Genomic DNA, 21784 nt, shown 5'->3' with positions numbered 1-21784 from the left:
CGGGGACTCGCAGTAGCTGCATGGCAGGCTGGATACCACAGGGCTGCTCCCACCCAGGGACTCCAGCTGGATGAGCAGCTGCCTGCTGTGACTCCAGGCAAGGAAGGTTCTGCAACTGGCTGTCCGGTGTGTTGCGAGTGGGATCAGCGGCAGCTGGTGCCAGGCCCCCCTCTCTGCCCATGGGTCCTGCTGGGGCCCCTCCTTAGCCCGAGGCCCTGGGCTGCAGACCCTAAAGCCCCTGTGTTAATCTGGCCCTGTCTTGGGAAGGTTGATTAGTGAAAAGCACCTGAGCATCCCCTGCTTCTTCATTCCTCCGCAACTTTGGCATTGCCTGGCTGACTGCAGCATCTCTGCTGTGCAGCTGCTCCCTGTCTGGGGCCAGCTTCGGGTTTCAGCTTGGGTTCCTCTGGCTTTGTTGCTGTGATGCTTAATTCCCGTTTCCTTCTCTGTTCTGTTGCTTGTGATCTTTGCCGTGGGGTTGCAGTGTATTGGGCCCAGGATAATAGGGAGACAAGGTGGGTGACCCGCAGAAGAGCTCTGTGTAAACTCCAGTGTGTTTCTGTCTCTCCAACAGAAGTTGGTCCAATAAAAGTTATTACCCCACCCAGCTTGTCAACATGCATCCCAGGGACACAGTCACCATTTTCTGAAGGTGTTTATTTTTTGCATGGAATGAGGGAGTTTTTGCAGCTGCCTTTATCTCTTGTGAAAATGGAAGATTTTCAATTAATTTCATTTTATTAATGCGTAACTCACAAACCATCCTGTCCAGGACAGTATAGCAAGATATGAATACTAACAGCAGACATTTGCTGTTGGTCCAAACTCAGACTTTCCATTCGTTTTAGCATTGGTATTAGCACTGCAAGAATGGTATAAAGAAACCTTATCTTTTTGTCTCAACAGCATCTAAAATTATCTTTTGTTGCTGGCAAATTTCATCTGATAGGCACAGATATTTTCATCAGAGCCCTGAAAGATCTCTTGAGTTTAAGGTGCTTCTAGTTTTGTTTTCTACCTTTACATGGAAATATTATTGCTGGGGGAAGAGATCAGTTTTATGTTGTTACAGTTATTATGATAAATACTGAAAAGGATAATTAAACACCACAGGATTCACAAATTTGAATGATGAAACTCTATAATATGATGTTAGTGGGACAACTCAGTACATCAAGTTAAGCAACTGTGTAAATCTTTGCAGGATCAGGCACATAGTGAGGCATTAATACTCTGAGCGCACACTAGCAGATGTAGTGGGCTTGATTCTCTTACACCAGTATAAACCGTGTGGAAGTAAATAGAGTCACACTAGTCTAAGACATCAGAATCAGGATGTGTATATGCAGTAGAGCTATATGAAATATTTGCAGTGAAATTTGAATATCTCCCTTTAAGGGTTTTGCAAATTAGTGACATTAGTGGGTTTGGGGCTGTTTTCACTCAATGGCCTGTTTTTGAGGATAATATCAGCTTTCATTTTGCTCAAATCAATGCCCTGCTTGCCTGTAATCCTGTGGTTCATTTAAAGATAGGATACCCAGCAACTTGCCATGTTAGCTGGAGTTAACATTCACTTTACATCAAACACAGCACTTGGATGGTTTAGATTAAAAGTAAAAAGTTTATTAACAAGAGGCGATAGGATTTTAAGAGAATTAAAGTATAAAAGACAGTTAGAAATGGTTACAAGTAAATAAAATGAAAGATGCTTTCTAGTGGCTAAGACCTAACCAAACAAGCTACAGCCTTTGTTCAGAGTAGTTTCCTTACCAATATACGTTCCAGAAAGATGTCTGACCAGCCCTCTGTTCTGTAAGGTTCAAATGCTTCCTTTGTTGTCTTAGGTGAAAGATAATGAGGTTTTGTCCCTTTCTTTATAGTCAAGAAAATATTTGAAATGCATTCTTTTGATTACCCCCCCCAAAGTAAAGTTCATTCAAGCACAAGGAGGGAGACATGAAGTCTCGTGGTGAAGGAAGTTCTATGCTGATTTCTTCCCCTACTGATGTTTGCTAAAATGTAGGGCTATCCATTAATCACAGTTAATGCATATGATTAACTCACAACAAGTTGATTTTTTTTTAACGAGTGTTAATTGCCTGCCTCTAGAGACAGGACTCTGCCGTGGCCAGGCAGGGAGGGAGGCACTGGCAGCATCAGCGAGCAGGAGGTGGATGGGGACAAGAGACTATAATGACTAGATGTGCAGATTACTGAAATGTCCCCTGACTCTTTGGAGCCAGTCTCATGCCCTCTTCCCCCCTGTGATAATCTTTTGATTTGTTTTACATGAGTGGAGGGATAAGGACAATGGCCAGCAGCTGTGAGGACACAAAGCAGGGAAAGGGTGCTTTGGAGCTGCTGCTGCAGAACTCCCCCCTGCCTCCCCAATGACTCCAGCTATCTTCTCCCCTCCCCCCCACCTGCTGCACTAATCAAGCGTCACCCTGTCCCATAGTCTATGGGTGATGTGAGAGAGCTGGTTAAACACCTTCCAAGGGGGGGAGAGGAGCCTGCCCCAGCCACCTGCACTATCCCCTCTCCACTGCACAGTGCTGGCCTTAGTGGTGAGTGGGAGGGGCCACTGCCCAGGGTGCTGTACTTTAGGGGGCACCACTGCATGCCTTTGAGACAGGGGTGCCTCTTCTCCCACTGCCCTGCTCCATTGCTGCTCCCGCCTCCTCCACCCACCCATGGAGCCACCCCTGGCCAAGCTGCTCCGGACCCGGAGCCCATCTGCTATGCAGAGTGGGGGCAGGGAGGCTAATGTCAGGGTGTCCTTTCCCTGCGTACCCACTTGCTGCTGAGCTGGGGTTGGGTAATGGGGAGCCTGGCTGCTACTGGCTCAGGAGTAAGTGCTGCCGACAGCAGCTGCTGACTGAAAAAGAGTTCAGGCTCCTGAATGCTCTGCTTAAAGAGATAGCGCTCTCCCAGCGTGTGCACTTCCCCCTGACATACACACACGCTGCGATTAAAACTGCAATTAATTGTGACTATTTTTTTAATCTCACGATTAATTGCAATTCATTTTTTTAATCATTTGACAGCCCTATTATAACGCAAATTGATCTGTTTCCTGCATTCTCCTCCCTTGTTGGCTTGATGGTCCTTTTTACCTTCTTTGTAAATTGCATTCCTATTGTCTCTAAGGCCTGGTTTACTCTAGAAAATTAGGTTGTCTTAACTACCGTATTCCCCCATGTATAAGACGCACCTTTTTTCGAAAAATTTGGGGTCTAAAAACTGGGTGCGTCTTATACAGTGGTACTTACCGGTGATGTACCGTAATACATTTATTTTCAAATTTCGGGCCCCAAAATTAAGGTGCGTCTTATACATGGGAGCGTCTTATACATGGGGAAATACGGTATGTCACACGGGTGTGAAAAATCCACACTCTGGCATGGTGTAGTTAAGATGACCTAAGTCCCCATGTAGACAGCACTAGCTGGTGAAGAATTCTTCTGTCGACCTAGCTACCGCCTCTTGGGGAGGTGGGTTACCTATGTTGATGGGAGAACCCCTCCAATTGGTGTAGGTAGTGTCTACATTGACGCGCTATAGCAGTGCAGCTGCTGTGGTGTTGTAGCGTTTCCAGGGTAGACAAGCCCTTAATGTACCTTGGAAATACATTCCAGGTGGTAGAAGCACATTTCTTTGCTGAGTATGGGGATAACTTTAGCTCTGTCTGGTAGATACACTTTGATAACATAATTTCCAATATTTTTTGAATTTGACTTCTGTACATATACTGTACAATAATATTAATGATCAATATGTTACTAGCTTTCAATTGATATCTTACATGACACCTTCTGGATACAGGTTCTGACATTAGTGAGTTGGGGTACAATCAGCTGGTCGAGTGAGCTGAAACTCTCTGTCAACTGTCTGAGTGTGAATACCTGATCAATGCAACTTTGGCCTGGTCTGAAGCAGCACTGTTCCTCACCTACACATCCTCTAATCTGACTTTAATCTGTTGACAATTACTTTCATCATGATTTTTCCCTGTACTGACAATTACACCCAACACAGTAGTTAATATAACTAAAAGGTTTTTTTTAGCTAAACTCCACTGACAGAGCCAATGACCAGACTTAAGGGCAAATGAACACATTTTCAGGAACAGTTAAAAGACAAATTGCATATATAGATGACTAACTTTTTTGAAAGCTTTACAAGTGTTGCCACATGGTCTTTGTTTCAGGAATGGCAGAATAGGATTGTGAACATCACTAAGATTTAAGGGTCTTGTCAGAAATGAGGAGTATGAGTTTCAGATGTGAAATCCAACTGCTAACATGCAAGAATGCTCTGACAGCATGTGTCAGATTTATTAATAAAACAGACTGGGCACTGCCTTTTAGTAGTATTAGCATTGGAGATTGATTGTGGCATTTGCTATTGCTTTGCTGTGTCGACTAGAAAGCAAGAGACCTATGGTATGACATCTCTGGGGAGCAGAATTGTTGTCTTAAGAAGAGTAATATAGTTACCTTTTGTGTGTTTTGGGAGGAATTAGATACTTGAATATTCCCTGCCTTCAGCCAGCAGCTTTCCTGCTGTTTCTGCATACAACTGCCAAGCTGGTGTTCATCATCCCGGAATGGACATTAAATGAGAATGTTCGGAGATAGGGGAAGAGATCCCAAAGGTGGGGTTCTGTGCATTATACCTGCATGTATAACCACTCTTCGTCAGTTGGGCTTTCTGTCCCTCAATAGGAGCTGAATTGGCTACAAGTTTAGAGCTACCAGACCTGGGCCTTTTAGTTCCGCCAGCAGAGGCTTTTAGATCCAGAAGTCTCTAGTTCAACCGGTGCTGCGACTGATCCAGCCAGGGGGTAATTATACAAACGGTGACCAATGCAGGAATTTGAGCTGGGTGGACCTGTGATCTTCAGGGTGAGCTTCCCCAGTCAGGGGGTGTGGAATCCATGGTGCATACACAGTATGTTATAATGATCAACTATCCTGGTGTGCAAAGGTCTCTTCCCTTTCCCTAAAAGAGACACAGGATGAAGCAAGTAACCTGTCTTCATTATTCTTTCTCATGTTTGCAAGGGAGGGTTTACTGCCTCCAAGGTTACGTCCATGCTGCAGTCAGAGGTGTGATTTTGCAGCTTGGATGCACATACCCATGCTTGCTTTAATCTAACAAGTGTGGTTAAGAAACAGCAGTGAAGGTATAGCAGCATAAAACCTTAGACATGCAAGGGCGTACTCGGGATTCTGGGTGGGCTTGTACAGCCCATGCTGCTGCACCTTCATTGCTGTTGTTAGATGTGCCAGCTAGACTAAAGCTAGCCTAGGTATGTCTACATGAGCTACAATCACTCCTCCAACTGCAGTGTGGACATAGTCTAAGGCCTGGTCTACACTGGTGACTTAGGTCGACTTAAAGTCACTTAAGTCAACTTAATTACACCCGCGTCTACACTGGCACCACTCTTAATTCAAATTAAGGTGCTTGTAAATTTGATTTAATAAGACCACCTCCGCAAGTGGCGTAGCGCCTAATTCGAATTTGTTAAGTCAACTTAGTGTCAGTGTAGACGCAAAGGGACATAATTTGAATTAATTGACTTCCAGAATGTATCCCACAATGCCCCGTTTTGACTGCTCTGGACAGTAGCGCTGTGCTGCTCAGTGGTCACTTTAGCAGGAAAAGTACCCTTCCCTCAAGCCCCGGGACGATTTGAATTTTCATTTCCTGTGCAGCCAGCATGGAGAGAGCTTTGCAACTGACTGTTCTCCGCATGGCTACTGCAAAGCCCAAACACGCTCCAGCATGGAGTCAACCAGAGATCTTAGACCTCATCAGGCTGTGGGGCGAGGAGTCCGTTCTGGCTCAGTTCAGAGCCAGCAAAAGGAATCTGGACGTTTATGGGAAGATAGCCCAAGGCATGCTGGAGACGGGACGCCAGAGGGATGCTCAGCAGTGCTGCGTGAAGATCAAGGAGCTGCACCAGTCGTATCAGAAAGCCAGGGAATCTAACAGCCGTTCTGGTTCATCACCCAAAAAATGCAGGTTCTATGATGAGGTGCACGCAATTCTAGGTGGGGATCCCACCACGGTGCCTCCCCGCAGCATCGATACCTCTGCTAGGTCACAGTCCATGATCAATGATGAGGACTCTTTGGACGAGGAGGAGGAGGAAGTGGAGGAGAGCAGGGTGCAGGAGAGCGGGGTGTCCATTCTCCCCGAAAGTCAGGACTTATTCCTGACCCCCGAGCAGTCCACCAGCACACAGGACAGCGCAAATGATCCCAGGGAAGGCACATCTGGTGAGTTTTCTTTCTTAGCATTTCTGTCCTTGTACTTTGGGTGGGAGGGGGGAGGCATGAAAGGGATCTTAGGCTTTTTGGTGAATGATCTGGGGAGTTACCCAGGGATCAGTTGTTTTATGTGATGAGAAATGCTACGTTTATCATCAGTTCATATCCCATGTAAAATGTAATGTATGTAATCTGTTATCCCTCACAAAACTTTTCAGGGGAAGGCTGCCTTCTTCCCACCTCCACGATAGAATTCTTCTCTGCAATCAAGGTAGCCAGCATCATGGCTTCATGTATTTTAAGCATAGCCTCCCCCCCACACCCACCACCACGCCGTCCGCAGTTCCTCTCTATATAAAGGTTTGAAATACAAGCAGAGAGAGGAAATCATTAGCTACATTGTTTCATGGGCTCATCGGAAAAACATGGTTACTTACCAATAACTGTTGTTCTTCAAGATGTGTTGCTCATATCCATTCCAATATAGGTGTGTGCACGCCACAGTGCACGGTTCCCGGAACTTTTTTCCCCTTAGCAGACCCCTTAGGGCTGGCTCTGGTGCCCCCTGGAGTGGCCTGCGCATGCCGCAGCACATGAGGCACTGCCGGCCCTATGCCCCCTCAGTCCCTTCTTTCTGCCAACTCCGACAGCAGGGACGGGGGGTGGGTGTGGAATGGATATGAGCAACGCATCTCAAAGAACAATAGTTACTGGTAAGTAATCCTGTTTTCTACTTTGAGTGATTGCTCATGTCCATTCCAATATAGGTGATTAAATAGCCATACCTCGGAGGTGGGTAGGAGTTACCGGTGAGCTGCCCTCAGCACGGCTCTGCCGAATCCTACATCCTCTCTCGCCTGTTGAACGATGGTGTAGTGGGACGTGAAGGTGTGGACCAACAACCAGGTGGCGGCTTTGCAGATGTCCTGCAGGGGCACTTTCTCCAGAAAAGCCGCAGAAGAGGCCTTAGCTCTGGGTGAATGCGCTGTGATGACACCTGGGAGCGGCACATTCGTCTGCTCATAGTAGCATTTGATGCAGGATGTGATCCACGCGGAGATGTGCTGGGTGGAGACCGGTGATCCGTTCATCCTCCCCCTACCCCCCCGCGGCGAGGAGCTGCGCCGATTTCTGGAACGGTCATGTCTTCGATGTAGCCGGCCAGGGCTCGTCTTGTGTCTAGCGAATACCATCTCCGCTCCCCATCCAAACCGTGCAGTTTGGGAAGAACACAGGGAGAGATTTATTGTGGTTACAACAAAATTGGGAAACCATCCCAGGCTGGGAGGCTGGGCGCGGCCTCAACTGCACCTTATCCGTATAGAATAGTGTATAAGGGGGCTCCGAGGTCAAGGCCCTAATTTCGGAGATCCCCCAAGCTGAGGTAATGGTCACCCGGAAGGCTACCCTCCACGAACTGCGGCAGAGGGCACGAAGCCATAGGTTCCAAGGGGGAGGGCCCTACGAGTCTCGAGAGGACCAGGCTGATATCCCAGGGAGGCACCGGGTTGCAGACCTGGGGATACCGCCTCTCCACCTGCTTGAGCACCCTGACCAACATGGGATGGGAGAACGGGGATCTCCCCGCTAGTGGGTGATGGAAGGCCAAAATAGCTGCCAAGTGGACCGTCAACTAGGCCAGCACCAGACCGCGGAGTACTTCAGGGTCACCTGCGGAGGCAAGAGGCTGGCAGAATGCCCTGGGACTCCGCCCAAGAGGTAAACCATGTCCACTTAGCCTGATACACGACCTGTGTAGAAGGATCCCTGCTGCCCAGCAGGACTTGTTGGACCTGCACCGAGCAGGCTCCTTCTACCTCCGTCAGCCACAGAGCCTCCAGGCCGTGAGCTGCAGGAGTCCAGGTCTGAGTGCAACAGGCGACCGTGGTCCTGGGAGAGATGGTCATGCCGCCTCGGGAGCCCCATGGGCGAGGCGAACGAAAGGTCCAGCAGCATGCTGAGCCAGCGCTGGCTCGGTCAGGCCTGGGCAGTGAATATGACATCCACCCTGTCCCTGTTTATGTTCAGTAGGACCTTGGGCAGGAGTCGAATGGGCGGGAACACATACCTGAGGGTCCCCGTCCCGTTACTGAGGAACGTATCTGAAACTGACCCAGTCTCATGACCCCAGTGCAAGTTGAGCCTTGGCACTGCACATTCCAAACCGACGCAAATAGATCCAGTTGGGGGACACCCCACTTTTGGAGGATCGCAGTCACTACCTCTGGGTGCATTGACCAGTCGTGGCGGGGTAGAAACAACCTGTTGAGGCGGTCCGCCTCGTCGCTCCTCACCCCCATGAGGTGAGAGGCAGTCCAGCGGAGTCGTGCCTCACGTCAAAGCCCCACGGATAGGTAGCTTCCTCGCAGAGAGCGGAGGATCATTCGCCTCCCTGCCTCTTTATGTAAAAATGACTGCAGTGTTGTCCAGCAGCGCCTGCACCACTCTGCCTGTCAGGAATTGGAGGAACAGCCTGCACGCTACGTGAATGGCTCTCAGCTCCTCCACGTTGACCTGCAAGCACCTTTCCTCCCCCGACCAGAGCCCCTGAGTGCTCAGGTTGGCACCAATGTGGGCTCCCATCCCACATACGAGCTGTCGGAGATTAAGGTGACCGACAGGACCAGTTCCGTGAACGAAACTCTCTTCCCTACTGCCCTGGGGAATCTCCACCAGTCTAGGGAGGCTAGGGCGGGCGGGGTACTGGACCACCCAATTCAGTGAGTGTCTGCTCGGCATATATACCGAGGCCAACCATGTATGAAGCGGCCTGTGCCTCAGGCGAGCTAGTCTCACTATGTACGTGCAGGCCACCACATGGCCCAACAGCAGTAGGCAGTGCCTGGCTGTTGTTGTAGGGCATCGGTGCAGCTGGGAGATGATAGAGACCATCACCTTAAAACATGGCTGAGGCAGGAAGGCTCTGGCCTGGGAAGCGTCCAGGGTAGCCCCAATGAATTGTATGTGTTGCACTGGGGTTAGTGTGAACTCCTGCTCGTTTATGAGCAGTCCCGGCCTGCTGCACGTGGAGCAAGTGAGAGTCACGTTCTCCTGCACTTGGAACCTGGACCTACCCCATATCAGCCAATCGTCCAGGTAAGGGAAGATTTGCACACCCTTTTGCCTCAGGCGGGCCGCCATTACCGCCATGCATTTGGTGAACACCCTTGGAGCCGAAGATAGGCCAAAGGGCAGGCTGTAAATTGGTAGCGAGAGCAAGCCACTGTGAAGCAGAGGAAGTGCCTGTGGCTCCGGAGGATGGGCCCATGAAAGTATGCATCCATGTAGGACGAGGGCGGCATACTAGTCTCCTGGATCCAGGCAGGGATTATGGAGACTAGGGAGACCATGCGAAACCTGAGTCTTCGATATATTTGTTCAGGCGATGCAGGTCTAGAACGGGTCTCAGACCCTTGGGGGCGCCCCTTCAGGATAGAAGGGCCTTAACCTGTTCAGGACAGGGCAGGGCGGGTCAGGAGAGCAGTAGGGGTGCTGCAGACCCTGGGGCGCACCATCGAACTGTCTCCTATGATTGCCCGACCCCCTGGGGGCCCCTGCTGGGGCTGAGGACGAGCTGGCTAATTCCGTCTTTTAAACCCCTTATTTCTGTCCCTATTTCTGTAGGGTTGAAAAATGCCTATGCGGAGGTCCTGGTCGCTGCTATGCCTGGGCCGCGACTGCCGCCTGGAAGCCTGGCCCTGGAGTCCTTCGTGTGTACAGGCCTAGGGAGCGAAGCGTGGCCCTGGAGTCCTTCGGGCCGTGCAGTTTCGCATTGGTCCAATTGGAGAAGAGGGCTGACCTATGAAAGGGAAGGTCCTGGATTGGTTGCTGCCCCTCCCGGACAGGCCTGAGGGTAGCAGCCCTGAGTACTTCTGGAACTGGCGGGTGCTATGACCCTACCCGCCGCGGCAGCAGCGTCATTGGATGTTTGGAGCGCTGCCCTAGCCACCATGATTCCTCCATGCAGGATGGCGGAATCCAACCTCAAGGTAGGGGCCCCCCTCTTGAGCAGCTCTGGGTATGCCCTGAAATCTTCCGGTGGCGCCATGTGATCCCCGGAGACTGCCTCATCCGGGGAGGAGGAAGAGGACTTCCGAGGCAAGTCTTGCGGGTGCTCCCCTTGCCGAAGGGATGCACCTGTAGAGGGTCCCCCACGGGGTTCGACGACTCAGCCAAGGAGCGGTGTTTATGGGTCTTAGATTGTGCCAGGGCACGGACTGTACCCTTGCTAGCAGAGTGGATTGGGGCCCTGGTCCCATCTGGGTGTCCCATGGGGCCCAATAAGGCCCTTGACCCCAGGGCCCAACTGGGGCTGACTGTGCCATCTGCTTGGACACCTTGTGGGGGCGTCGGCTGTCCCGACGACTGTCCCCCCTTGGGACCCGAGCCGCTACTCAGGCCGTGCCCACGTTGGGGACCGTGTTTTCGCTGTCTCCACCATGGAGGATGACGAGGACCGCCTGTGTCGGCACGGGGCGGGGGAGAGGGGACCACTGAGAGGCAGCTCCGTAGAGCCCTCGGCCCGAGGAGAGCTGCGGCACCGCGTGGAGCCTGGTGCCGCGTGGAGCTGCAGTACTGCTGAGAGCTCTGGTGCCGTGTGGAGCTGCGACGCCGCTGCGAGCTCCGGCACCGCCTGGAGCTGTGGTGCCGCGAGAGCCCCACTACCGCCGAGAGCCTTAGTACTGCGTGGAGCCCCGGTATCGCCGGAGAGCTTCGGCACTGCCCCGGGGGGCTCGGTACTGCGGGAAAGAGCCTCGGCACCCAGGACTTGCAGCACCGCCGACCTGCTGGGGCAGCGTCCTCGCTCTACCCCTGGTGGCCGTCTGGCAGGAGATCTTCCTACCCGTACCGGGGATCTCCACCGCCCTTCAGGGGACCCCACGCGGGCTTGCCCCGGGACCCCGGCACCTTCTCCCTCGGCGGGGGGGGGAGCGTAGGCAGGCCAACAAGGCTCTTGCCGCCAGAGACCTCCGCGTTGGCAGGGGCACTCTCCCACTCCCAGGAGTCGGGGGTGGCTCCCTGCTCAGAGATGCAGACCCGGAGAGGACTCGACGGGCCGTGGTCGGTGCATCTCTGTACTCGACCCTGCCCATACCCACGGTGCAGGGGAGTGTCTGCGCTCCATGCGCTCTCCTCGTTGGCACCGGGGATGCTGCTCCGTGCCGAGTTGAATCCGGTGCCGACGGTGCGCTCCGCACCGAGGTGACATTCGGTGCCGAGGGGGAGTAGGACGGCCCGGACGCAGAGCAGAGCGCTGCGATAAGAGCAAGGCTTTAAACCTGATCTCTCTGTCCCTCTGGGCTCACTGTTCAAAAGCCTTGCATATCTTACTCTTGTCTTTCCTGTTTGCTCTCCGCCCAGGCACTTAAGGTACCGAGCAGAGGGGGGAAGAAGGGGGTTTGAGACCAGGCAGCTGGGACATAGCCCGGCCACCTTAAGTCTGTCAGGGACTTCTTACTAAACTACAGTACTTAACAGCTACTTAAAACTATCTAGGTACTTCGACTAACAAAGAGTTCAAAGAAGGGGAATGGCACTTGCAGAGAGCAAGTGCTAGTTCCATGCGACAGTCACGGGCGGAGAGAAGAGACTGAGGGGGTGTGGGGCCCTCAGTGCCTCATGTGCTGCGGCATGGGCGTGGCACTCCAGGGGGCACCAGAGCCAGCCCTATGGGGTCTGCTAGGGGGAAAAAAGTTCCGGGAACCGTGCACTGTGGCGTGCACACACCTATATTGGAATGGATATGAGCAATCACTCGAAGTAGAATATTTACATTTGTATCATTTTCTTTACTATGCTACCTGTGGCTATCCTCTCATTTTTCTTTCACTCTGTAGACACCTTGGCAGTGGACCGAGCCTTAAGAAGTGCTGCAGACAGACTGTCTCAGATTAGAAAAAAACAAAACAAAACAGAGATCGCATGTTTTTGGAGCTCATGAACGCCTCAGCAGAGACAGAGCAAAGAGCGAGGTAGCTGACCTTGTCCCATAACATGGGACAAATGCAGGAGCATGATCGCAGTACCGTGCAGGAGATGCTGTGACTCCTGCGGGACCAGGCAGACTTGCTCTGGCTTCTTGTGGACAGAGTCCCGCTGCAGTCCCTCCATAATGCTCCTCAACCAATTTCTTTGCCTCCCTTCCCCTCCCCCACCCCCAAGAGGTCTCGGAGGAGATTGTCCAGGATGCAGTACGTGCTCTCCTCCACCCCAGTGAAGGCGATCAGAAAGCTGCAGTGGCCACGCTGACTGCTGGCCAGCCAGCTACCACCCTACACCTCAAGACAGTGAATGAACCCTCCCCCCCCCAACCATGACTTGAATGTTAAAAAATAAAGTTTTTCATCATCCCTAAACTTTTCTTTATTAAATCATATATTGTTTAGGAGGGAGAGGGATTTGTCGGGCACAGATATTGAAGGGGGTGAAGGGTGGGAGGATTATCAAAGGCAACAACACACAGGAACAGAAATCACTCCTGCATCTCATTGCAGAACCTTGTTTTCAAAGCTTCCCTAATGCAAAGCGCTCCGCAGTTAGCTCTCAGCGTAGTGCTGGCATCTGGCTGCTCATAAATGGTGGCCAGTCTTTCTGCCTCCACAGCCCAACCCTGGGGGAACCTTTCCCCCTTCACATCACACGCATTATGAAGAACACAGCAAGCAGATATCACAGAAGGGAGGTTCTTCTCACTCACATCCAGCCTAGTGAGGAAACTCCTCCATCTACCCTTTAAATGACCAAAGGCACATTCTACAACCATTCTGCAACTGCTTAACCTCTTATTTAAACACTCCTTGTCACTATCAAGGTGACTAGTGTACGGCTTCATTAGCCAAGGGAGCAAGCGATAAGCAGGATCCCCCAGGATCACTATGGGCATTTCCACACCCCCTATGTGAATTTTTGGTCAGGGAAGAAAGTGCCTGCCTGCATCTTAGAGAACAGCCCCGTTACAAAATACACAAGCGTCATGCGCCTTCCCAAACCACCCCATGCAGATGTCTGTGAAATGAACCCTGTGATCCACAAGCCCCTGCAGGACCATGGAAAAGTACCCCTTGCGGTTTATGTACTTGGTCGCCAGGTGTGCAGGAGCTAAGATGAGGATGTGCGTCCCATCAATGGTCCCCCCACAGTTTGGGAAGCCCATTGTGGCAAACCCCTCCACTATGTCCTGCACATTTCCCAAAGTCACTAGCCTTCGTAGCAGAAGTCTATTTACGGCATTGCACACTTGATTCACGGCTATGCCCACTGTAGATTTACTGACTCCAAATTGATTCCCAACTGAGCGGTAACAGTCGGGGGTTGCCAGCTTCCAGAAAGCAATGGCAACTCTCTTCTCCACCGTCAGAGCTTGTCTCAAGCCAGTGTTCATGCCCTTCAGGGACAGTGCCAGCTCTGAGCACAGTTCGAGGAAAGTTGCCTTTCGCATATGAAAGTTTTGCAGCCCCTGATCATCATCCCACAGCTGCATAACGATGTGGTCCCACCAGTCTGTGCTTGTTTCCCTGCACCAGAACCTGCGCTGCACGGACTGCAGCAATCAGGAATTGTTCTGCTCAATGTCTTGTAGCAGGGCAGCCTCGGTGGCATAGGTGTTGTCTCTGCTTCACCTTCTTGCTCTATTTCTAAAATAATCAATGATAAGCCACGATGTATTTGTCACGTTCACAGTTAGAGTTGAGCTGACTCCATGTCTCTGCAGCAATGGCAATTGTGGGGAGTAAAAAAACAGCACAAAAATCCTTTTCCTGTTTGTTTGGGAGGGGGGAAAGGGTGGGGAAGCAGCGTTGCATCCTGGGACGATGACACTCGTCCCAACAGCCACTATGGCTAGTTGCACTGTGGGATAGCTACCCACATTGCACTGCTTTCTAATCCGAATTAAGGCTGGCCAGTGTGAATGCAAGAGACCAGCGCAAACAGCGTAGTGTGTACATTCTGCTGCGATTTCTAAAAATTGGCAGCTGAAAGTTGAATTAAACAAAGTCGAATTAACGTGGCAGTGTAGACATAGCCTATATCTTTTGTGGCCACTGCCCAATGCCTTATGTCAAGGCCTGTTCTTCTAGAGCCATCTCTGCTTGGTCTCAGAGAGGTGTGACCTCTAAGAGCATGCAGGACCACTACCCAGGCACTTTAGTATGGAGGTGTCCAATCTTTCCAACCTGAGAGCCAGAAATATCATTTCAAAATGTCAAGGGGCCATAATGAAGGGAGGGACAGTTTAAAGCTGTTTCCCCCTCTGGATTCCTCTTGGTTCCTTTCTCCTAAATGCTTGAGAAACTTTAATTGGGAGCCCAGCCAGGTCCTGGCACCAAATGTTGGGCTCAGAGCTGCTCAGTTACTTTCTCAGAGCACCAGCTGGGCCTTGGGAGGAAGGTGGGAAAGGGGAGAAGGAGAAGGAAGTGTGTGTAAGCTTCCTTTTTTGAGTCCTGCTTTTAGTGCCCTTGTCCCTCAGAAACATACCCATCTCTGCTTTCATCCCATCCTGTGAAACCACTCCTCAGCCCAATTCTCGAGGGAAACCTCTGTTTCCTTCCCCAGGTACCTTCAGTCTTGCCTCCTATCAACCAGCCCCCAGGGACTCAGCTCATCTCCCCCTCCCATGAACACCCCTAGTCCCTGAATCTCTGTCCTTCCTTCTGTGCTTCTCAGTAATACCCCCCTCCACCCAAAATCTCTCTGTTGGGCCTCTTGCTCCTGAGCTGCCCCCTCTGCAAAACCAATTTTCTCCTCCCCCCTCACAACACTTGTGATATGTGGTGTTTTTCTTACAGCCCCAGCTCCTGGAGCCATGTGATTTCATGAGACTCAGCTTTTGTTTAAAACCAAGGGTAAGTTTCTAATCCTTGTGGTCTGCAGAGAGAAGCTTGAAAAATGTGAGAGACTCCAGCACCAAGGAAACGGAGCCACATGCTGATTGTTAAAAATCTCATGATTTTTGGGGGGCTGTCCCATGATTTTGAACTGATGGGTTGGCAACATGGGGAACACGTTTTCGATTCACAATCACGCACAAATACACATTTGCTTTTTAACACAGCCCCACTGACAGTTAGTAGTGCTGCTGGGCAGTGACAAGTCTAGCTGGATCATGAACCAATGTGGCAATTTGAGGGCAAGCTCCCGCCAGACCAAGTGATGCTAGGTAGCTAGCTTTTCGTTTTCACCACTGTTCGCTCCATGTTGTTTGGGTTCAGCTGCAAGCAGCCGCTTCTCACCAAGAGCAGAGCCTGGATTGGCACTGGGATAGCTGGGTGATGGAGCTATCCATGTCAGAAGTGAACCATCCTCTTCTTTCTTTCTTTGTATTCCTTTAATGCCCACAGCTTGCTGCTCGTGCACTCAGGAAGTCATAGCCTCAGTCCTGCCTGGAAAAGCTCAGTCTAAGAACAGGAGGCAGAGCAGGTATTTGAGCTTGTGCAGTCTAATGATTTCCCCGAGCAACTTCTAATAGATGTGGAGTAGGATGGGGGAGAGCACGGTGCCCCCTGGAACTCCACAGGTGAACAATCTGCTGGTAGAAGACTAGTGTGTCATCACTCTGGGTTCAGCCTGCAAAAGATTGGCATCATCTTAGAGCGTTCTCCTCCAGGCCGGCATTATAGCGGTATCTTGCAGCTAACAGTACCAGCTGCCACGGAGGGACTGAGTGTCATGGAAATGGGTGCCCTTGCCACTGATGCCATCCTTGCTTGGAGCTGGACTGGGAAGAGTCCAGTATATTGGTGATAAACAGGTGGAGTTGTAGATGTCTCTTTCCTTTGCCGGCCTTCCAGCTTCCTTTCTTCCAAGCTTTCCAAGTGCTCTGCCTCCCTTCACTTCAAATTCAGCCCTCCCAAGACTCCCAGTGCCCACAGGGACATGTTTCAACAAAGCTGGAGGCCAATGGCTGGTACTGCGCTATGCCGATGTGCTGTTGCCAGCATCCCCCACTGGGAGCACATTTGAAATCCTGACTCACCCTAGTTTTGAATGACGGACAGTTCCCCAAGGTTCCCATGTCACTCTTGGTACAGTGCAGTAATCTATGTTCAGATGCTGAGTTAGCTCTCTCAGTATGGGCATGTATTAACAGTAGCTGGGCTCTCTTTTCTCTGCCCTCATGCCTCTGAGGATTTGATCGATCCGTAATAGCTCACTTTCTCTTTCTAAAGCAAGTTATTCCCAGAAGTGAGTGCACATGAGTGAGTGTGCCAGGAGGGAAGGCGAGGCACATGCACAGGAAGGAATGGGAGGAAGGTGAAGGCATCTGTCAATCTAGGTCTTGGCCAGCCAAAGCTGCACTCTGTAGAAGGCAAAAATATCAAGTAATTTGCTCCTCGGGAAAGGGAAGAGTATGGCCAGCCTGAAAGCCAGCCGTGTGTAACTATGGTGCTTCGCATCATTGCTAACTGGCATTTGTTAGAATGAAAGGTACTTTATTCACCTCTCAGGAGTACATCTTTATTCTAAGGTCTCTGTGCAGTACCCAGAGCGGTGGGCAGAAGGGAAAACAAGAAACATTAAACCCAGGTCAGTATGCTAATTTTAATGCAGTCGTTGCAAACTGGTGTTCTTCTAAAGAAAGCAGAAGTTCCAGTGGACTGACATTACAGTGCTGGTGGGTTGGTTTCTTGGCTGGATGTGTGACCAGTAGGTGTCACTGCAGGCTTGTGTACAAAGATGATAGCCACAACTAATGCCAGCTATCGCTGCAATAAAAACCACCGAATAATTTCAACATATTGTTCATTTGCTGCAGTTGTAATTTAGGTTTCTAGGGCCATTTATCATAAAGCTGTCTGCTTTCCTATTCCATGGCTGAAGGCTGCATGAGTACATCTCACTACGCTCCTGGGAGAATCAAAGTATTGGAGTTGATTTCACTAAAAGCTGTCACAGTACATTATTGGAGCACATTTTATTAAAGTTCATTTTTCCAGACTTAAATTTAACGGTGTTCTAGACCACTGTCATTTACCAGACACTGGAACAGTAATTTCTCTATCAAAGTCAGTTATTGAATTCTAAAAGTTGACTAAAGTATTTTTGAAAGAGATACATTATGTGACTTGAAAGAAAAACAGGAGGACAAGACACTAAGCGATAAAATGCTATAGTGGGACACAGGGCAACCACTGTGAGAATACAAATATAGGGACATAAAAATGGCAGATTCCACAGGTGAAATGACACAAACACCATTCAGAGCATGTTAATTAGACATTGCAGGACACCTGCGAAATATGTTGGGAACAATGTATTTCCTCCTTCCTATAATGTGGCAAAGAGGGTTTGGATGAAAATGTTCCACACAAAAGAGCTTCCTATCTTTCAACCTGCTAAGGCCAGAATGTGTCCAAGACCAAAAATGAGACTAACAGAGGACTAATGGCTACCGTGGTGTTGTAGCCATGTTGGTCGCAGGATATTAGAGACAAGGTGGGTGAGGTAATATCTTTTATTGGACCCTCTTCTGTTGGTGAAAGAGACAAGCTTTCAAGCTATGCAGAGCTCTTCCTCAGTGCTAGAGATATTACTTCACCCACCTTGTCTCACTCACAGAGGAGGATGCTATAAATGATGTTGACTCATTCCTTCAAGGTGTGATGATGGAAAAGCAGGACTGTTCTGGATGGAGGAATAAGTGGCTCTAAAATGAGTCTTGCTTATAACAGGATCCCTTCTGTGAAGTGCTAAGCACCCTGGACTTCTATTGGAATAGCACCCTGGGTGCTCATCATCACCATGCAGAGGTGATCAGTATCTTACAGGATCAGACCCGCTATATAACATTTGAGCAGCAGATGGATCCTGTATTGTATGGACTGAGGTGAAGTAGCACTGGAACTTTATGTCGTTTCTGAAATCCTGGCAGTCCTCATCCCCTCATCCCATTGCCTTTTAATCATGTTAGATGCTTGGGAGCCTGTCACCAGGCTTCAGTGGTTCACAGCTGAGAACACCAGGTTCAGGGCAAACTGCTGAGAAATAGGGCAGGCTCACCCCAAACTGGTGCTTATTCTTCCATCAGATATACCAAGCTAGTAACAAAAGTCAATGTCTGTCTTATCACACAGGTTAACAAGAAGTAAAAAATGCAGCCTCCTTAGGCATTCCAGGCCTTGCTTCATCACCCAGACACTAGACTTTATGATGAGTGCTTATTGAAAACCAATTTAATCAAACAGAGGGTTTCTCTGGTCCCAAGAGGCCAGCCACATGGCCAGGTCAATAGATAGCTCAGATCTTACCCAATAATCATGCTATTGCCAATCCTTTAGTATCTAATAGCTAAAGGTTGATTTATAAGAGTGAAGAAGCCAAATGAAACTTTGTGTCATCAATCTGAATAGTCCATTCACAATGTGCTGGCTAGACTAGATGCAAACTACCTTGTGGGTGTTACCCCAGGAGCAAACACATTTGAAAACAGGTGTATCATCATTATTCATAACTTCAGATACAAAAATGATCCATACATATAAACAGGATAATCATACTCAGCAAATCAGAACTTTTCCAATGACACCTTGCATGACATACTTTGTACACGATTTGTTGCATTTATCTAACAATGGCAATATTAATTATATAACTGGTCATGTTTCAATCACACAGCGTCACAGAACCAAACTTCCAGTTTATTCTAAGTCCCACTGAAACAAAATGAGTTTGCCACCCTCTCCGCTGCATAGAGTTTGACAAAGCTGGCAGTGAAGGAGTCTAGCTCTGAATAGCTCGTGCTTCCAGACAGATGTGACCCACACCAAGGCATACATGTTAGAGAAACTGAAATTGCTGGAGCTTGCATAGCTCTTGTCTGTAGGATATATAGTGAACTTCAGATCGTCACACGACCTGATAGACACAAAAGTGCCCTGTGGGAACAGAAATACTCGGGAGAAATGGAAACCACAGGTGTGACTTTGGTGGAATATCATATATTTCCCTAGATCATGCTAGTTGCATATAGCTCGTTCCAATGTATTGTGACAGGGGCTACCGGAGGGTGGTAGAAGGGCGCTACGTTAGCCCAAGAATGATCAAAGCCCTGTTCCCCTAGCAGCTGCCCAAGGCTCCCTCCAGGCTAATCAGGGTCAGCTGAGGCCAGAGCCAGGCAGGGTGCTCTGGGAGTTTGGAGTTTGGAGTTTGGAGAAGGAGCAGGAACTTTGGAGTTTGGAGAAGGAGAAGGAGAAGGAGTTTTTGGAGTTTGGAGAAGGAGAAGGAGCTTTGGAGAAGGAGAAGGAGTTTTGGAATTTGGAGAAGGAGCTTTGGGGAAGGAGAAGGAGAACCGTGAGTGGCAGAAGCCAGAAGAAAGCAGAGGGGCCACTTAGCCCCGACGGGGTCCCGGGTAGGGAAGCAGCCCAGAGAAAAGACTTATAGTTTCCTTAGAGCAGCAGCCACCCACTGCTGTCAGCCAGGGACTCTGGGCTGGTGTCCGAAGGAGAGGGCGGGCTCGGACACCCCCTACCCCCCAAACCCTAGACCCCAAGGTCCCAAGGACAATACTCGGCCTGCGAAGACCTGTGGGAAGGCCGGTCCGTAGAGAGACGGCCGCCATCTTGAGGCTGGTGGGAGCCCCGGGCGGCCATTTTGTGTCCTGCCCCAGTAAAAAGCGCTCGGCCCAGGGGAGCACGGAGGCCACCCCATCACAGTATGCAGAAAGGAATGGTGAGAACAATGCTTTCAAATGGACATCGTACATTATTCAGATATTTAGGCCACATCAGGTTTAAGTGCTTCTTCAGCGATCTCACTATACAGCTAAGCATTCAATCTTTATCAAAAGACCACTGGTAAAGTAATAAAAAGTTTCATTTGGCTCTGGGGGAGGGTACTGCCTAATTATTATGGGGATGTTTAATGCTTTGGTTTATGAAATTCTTAAGCTGATGACTTGTTTACTACATACTTTTACCATAAGTAGTTTTGTTGCCCTGCCTGCAGATTTGATGTCCATTAAGATAGAAACTGTATGTAAATCAGGTTCCCCCATTAATATCTATAATTCATGATGGAATGCAGGAGCTTGCTTGTTATGAGAGGAAACTATAAACAGGAGTTTTATGAACACTAAAAATTGTTTCAAAGGTGGTTCTCTTGGAACAATTTTCCCTTGCTGTCTAACATCAATTCTTAATTTTAGTAGCACACATAGCAGAATGGAAACGATGATTGATTTTTCTCCAAGTATTGTGGGCTGCTGCAGTGAAGATTTCACTATAAAAGACTAGACATTTTCAATTGCTTTTTATAAGTTCAGAATTGATTTTATTTGCTTAGCACAAGACTAACATAATGAAAGAAAAAAGAATTATAGCCAAATGGTGGAGCTGACTGTACAGAAAATGCACTGGAATCCTGTTTTCTTGTGTTCTTTTGGGTGCCATGAAATTACAGTATGTTGTCCTGTAGCTTAAGAAAAAAGAAGCATGCACACAGCTCTTCATTTATGAATAAAAGGACATCCAGCTGCTACATTACAAAATCAGCTAGTCCTTGGGGAGCTTTGCCCTTACAAAAGGGTGCATATCCTTCAAAAAGGGTGGGAAACTGACAGAATATATGTGTGGGGAGAGACGGTAGCTAACTTAGCAGAATTCCAGGGTGGCAAAAACAAATGCAACTACATAGGTTTCAAGTGTCCCTCCTTAAATCTCCTTTTGCTTTTTAATAAGCATTGATTTTCAGAGATTGTCCATAGACAATACCCAGAGAAAAAAAGGATGTTCCCTATGTTATAATAATGCAGTGAAGATTGCAAAGAGCAGATACTTTACAAATAGCAGGTAGACAGTGCGATAGGTCATGGAGAGACTGTTTATATGCATCACTCAAAGAACTATGGATCTATATAGAATATGAATATTTGATGCATGTCCAGTTGTAGTGCTATGATGTCGGCAGGTGAGCTAGAAATATAAACCAGAGTTAATCCTTAATATGTCTATGTTTTTAGGATGAGATTTATGGTACTCGTATTGCATGACTTCAGTAAAGGCCAGTGCTGCCATGCTTCTGTGAATGGGGTTTCGTTTTCATTAGCCAAGTACTAGGGTTTTCCCAAGGGGATTATGATTTTGATCTTAGGAAGGAAGAATCCCATGCACAGCTATAGACTGGGGACCGATGAGCTAGGCAGCAGTTCAGCAGAAAAGGACCTGGGGGTAACAGTGGATAAAAAGCTGGATATGAGTCAGCAGTGTGCCCTGGTTGTCAAGAAGGCTAATAGCATATTGGGCTGCATTAGGAGGGGCATTGCCAGCAGGACGCGGGAAGTGATTATTCCCCTCTATTTGGCATTGGTGAGGCCGCATTTAGAGTATTGTGTCCAGTTTTGGGCCCCCCACTACAAAAAGGATGTGGACAAATTGGAGAGAGTCCAGCGGAGGGCAACAAAAATGATTAGGGGGCTGAAGCAGAGGACTTATGAGGAGAGGCTGAGGGAACTAGGCTTGTTTAGTCTGCAAAAGAGAAGAATGAGGGGGGATTTGATAGTGGCCTTT

The sequence above is a fragment of the Emydura macquarii genome, unplaced genomic scaffold (genome assembly GCF_026122565.2).
Source record: "Emydura macquarii macquarii isolate MOO-44397 ecotype Brisbane River unplaced genomic scaffold, CSIRO-AGI_Emac_v2 contig_1483, whole genome shotgun sequence".
In the NCBI taxonomy this organism is placed as follows: Eukaryota; Metazoa; Chordata; order Testudines; family Chelidae; genus Emydura; species Emydura macquarii.
Note: the sequence above shows the minus strand (reverse complement) of the source record.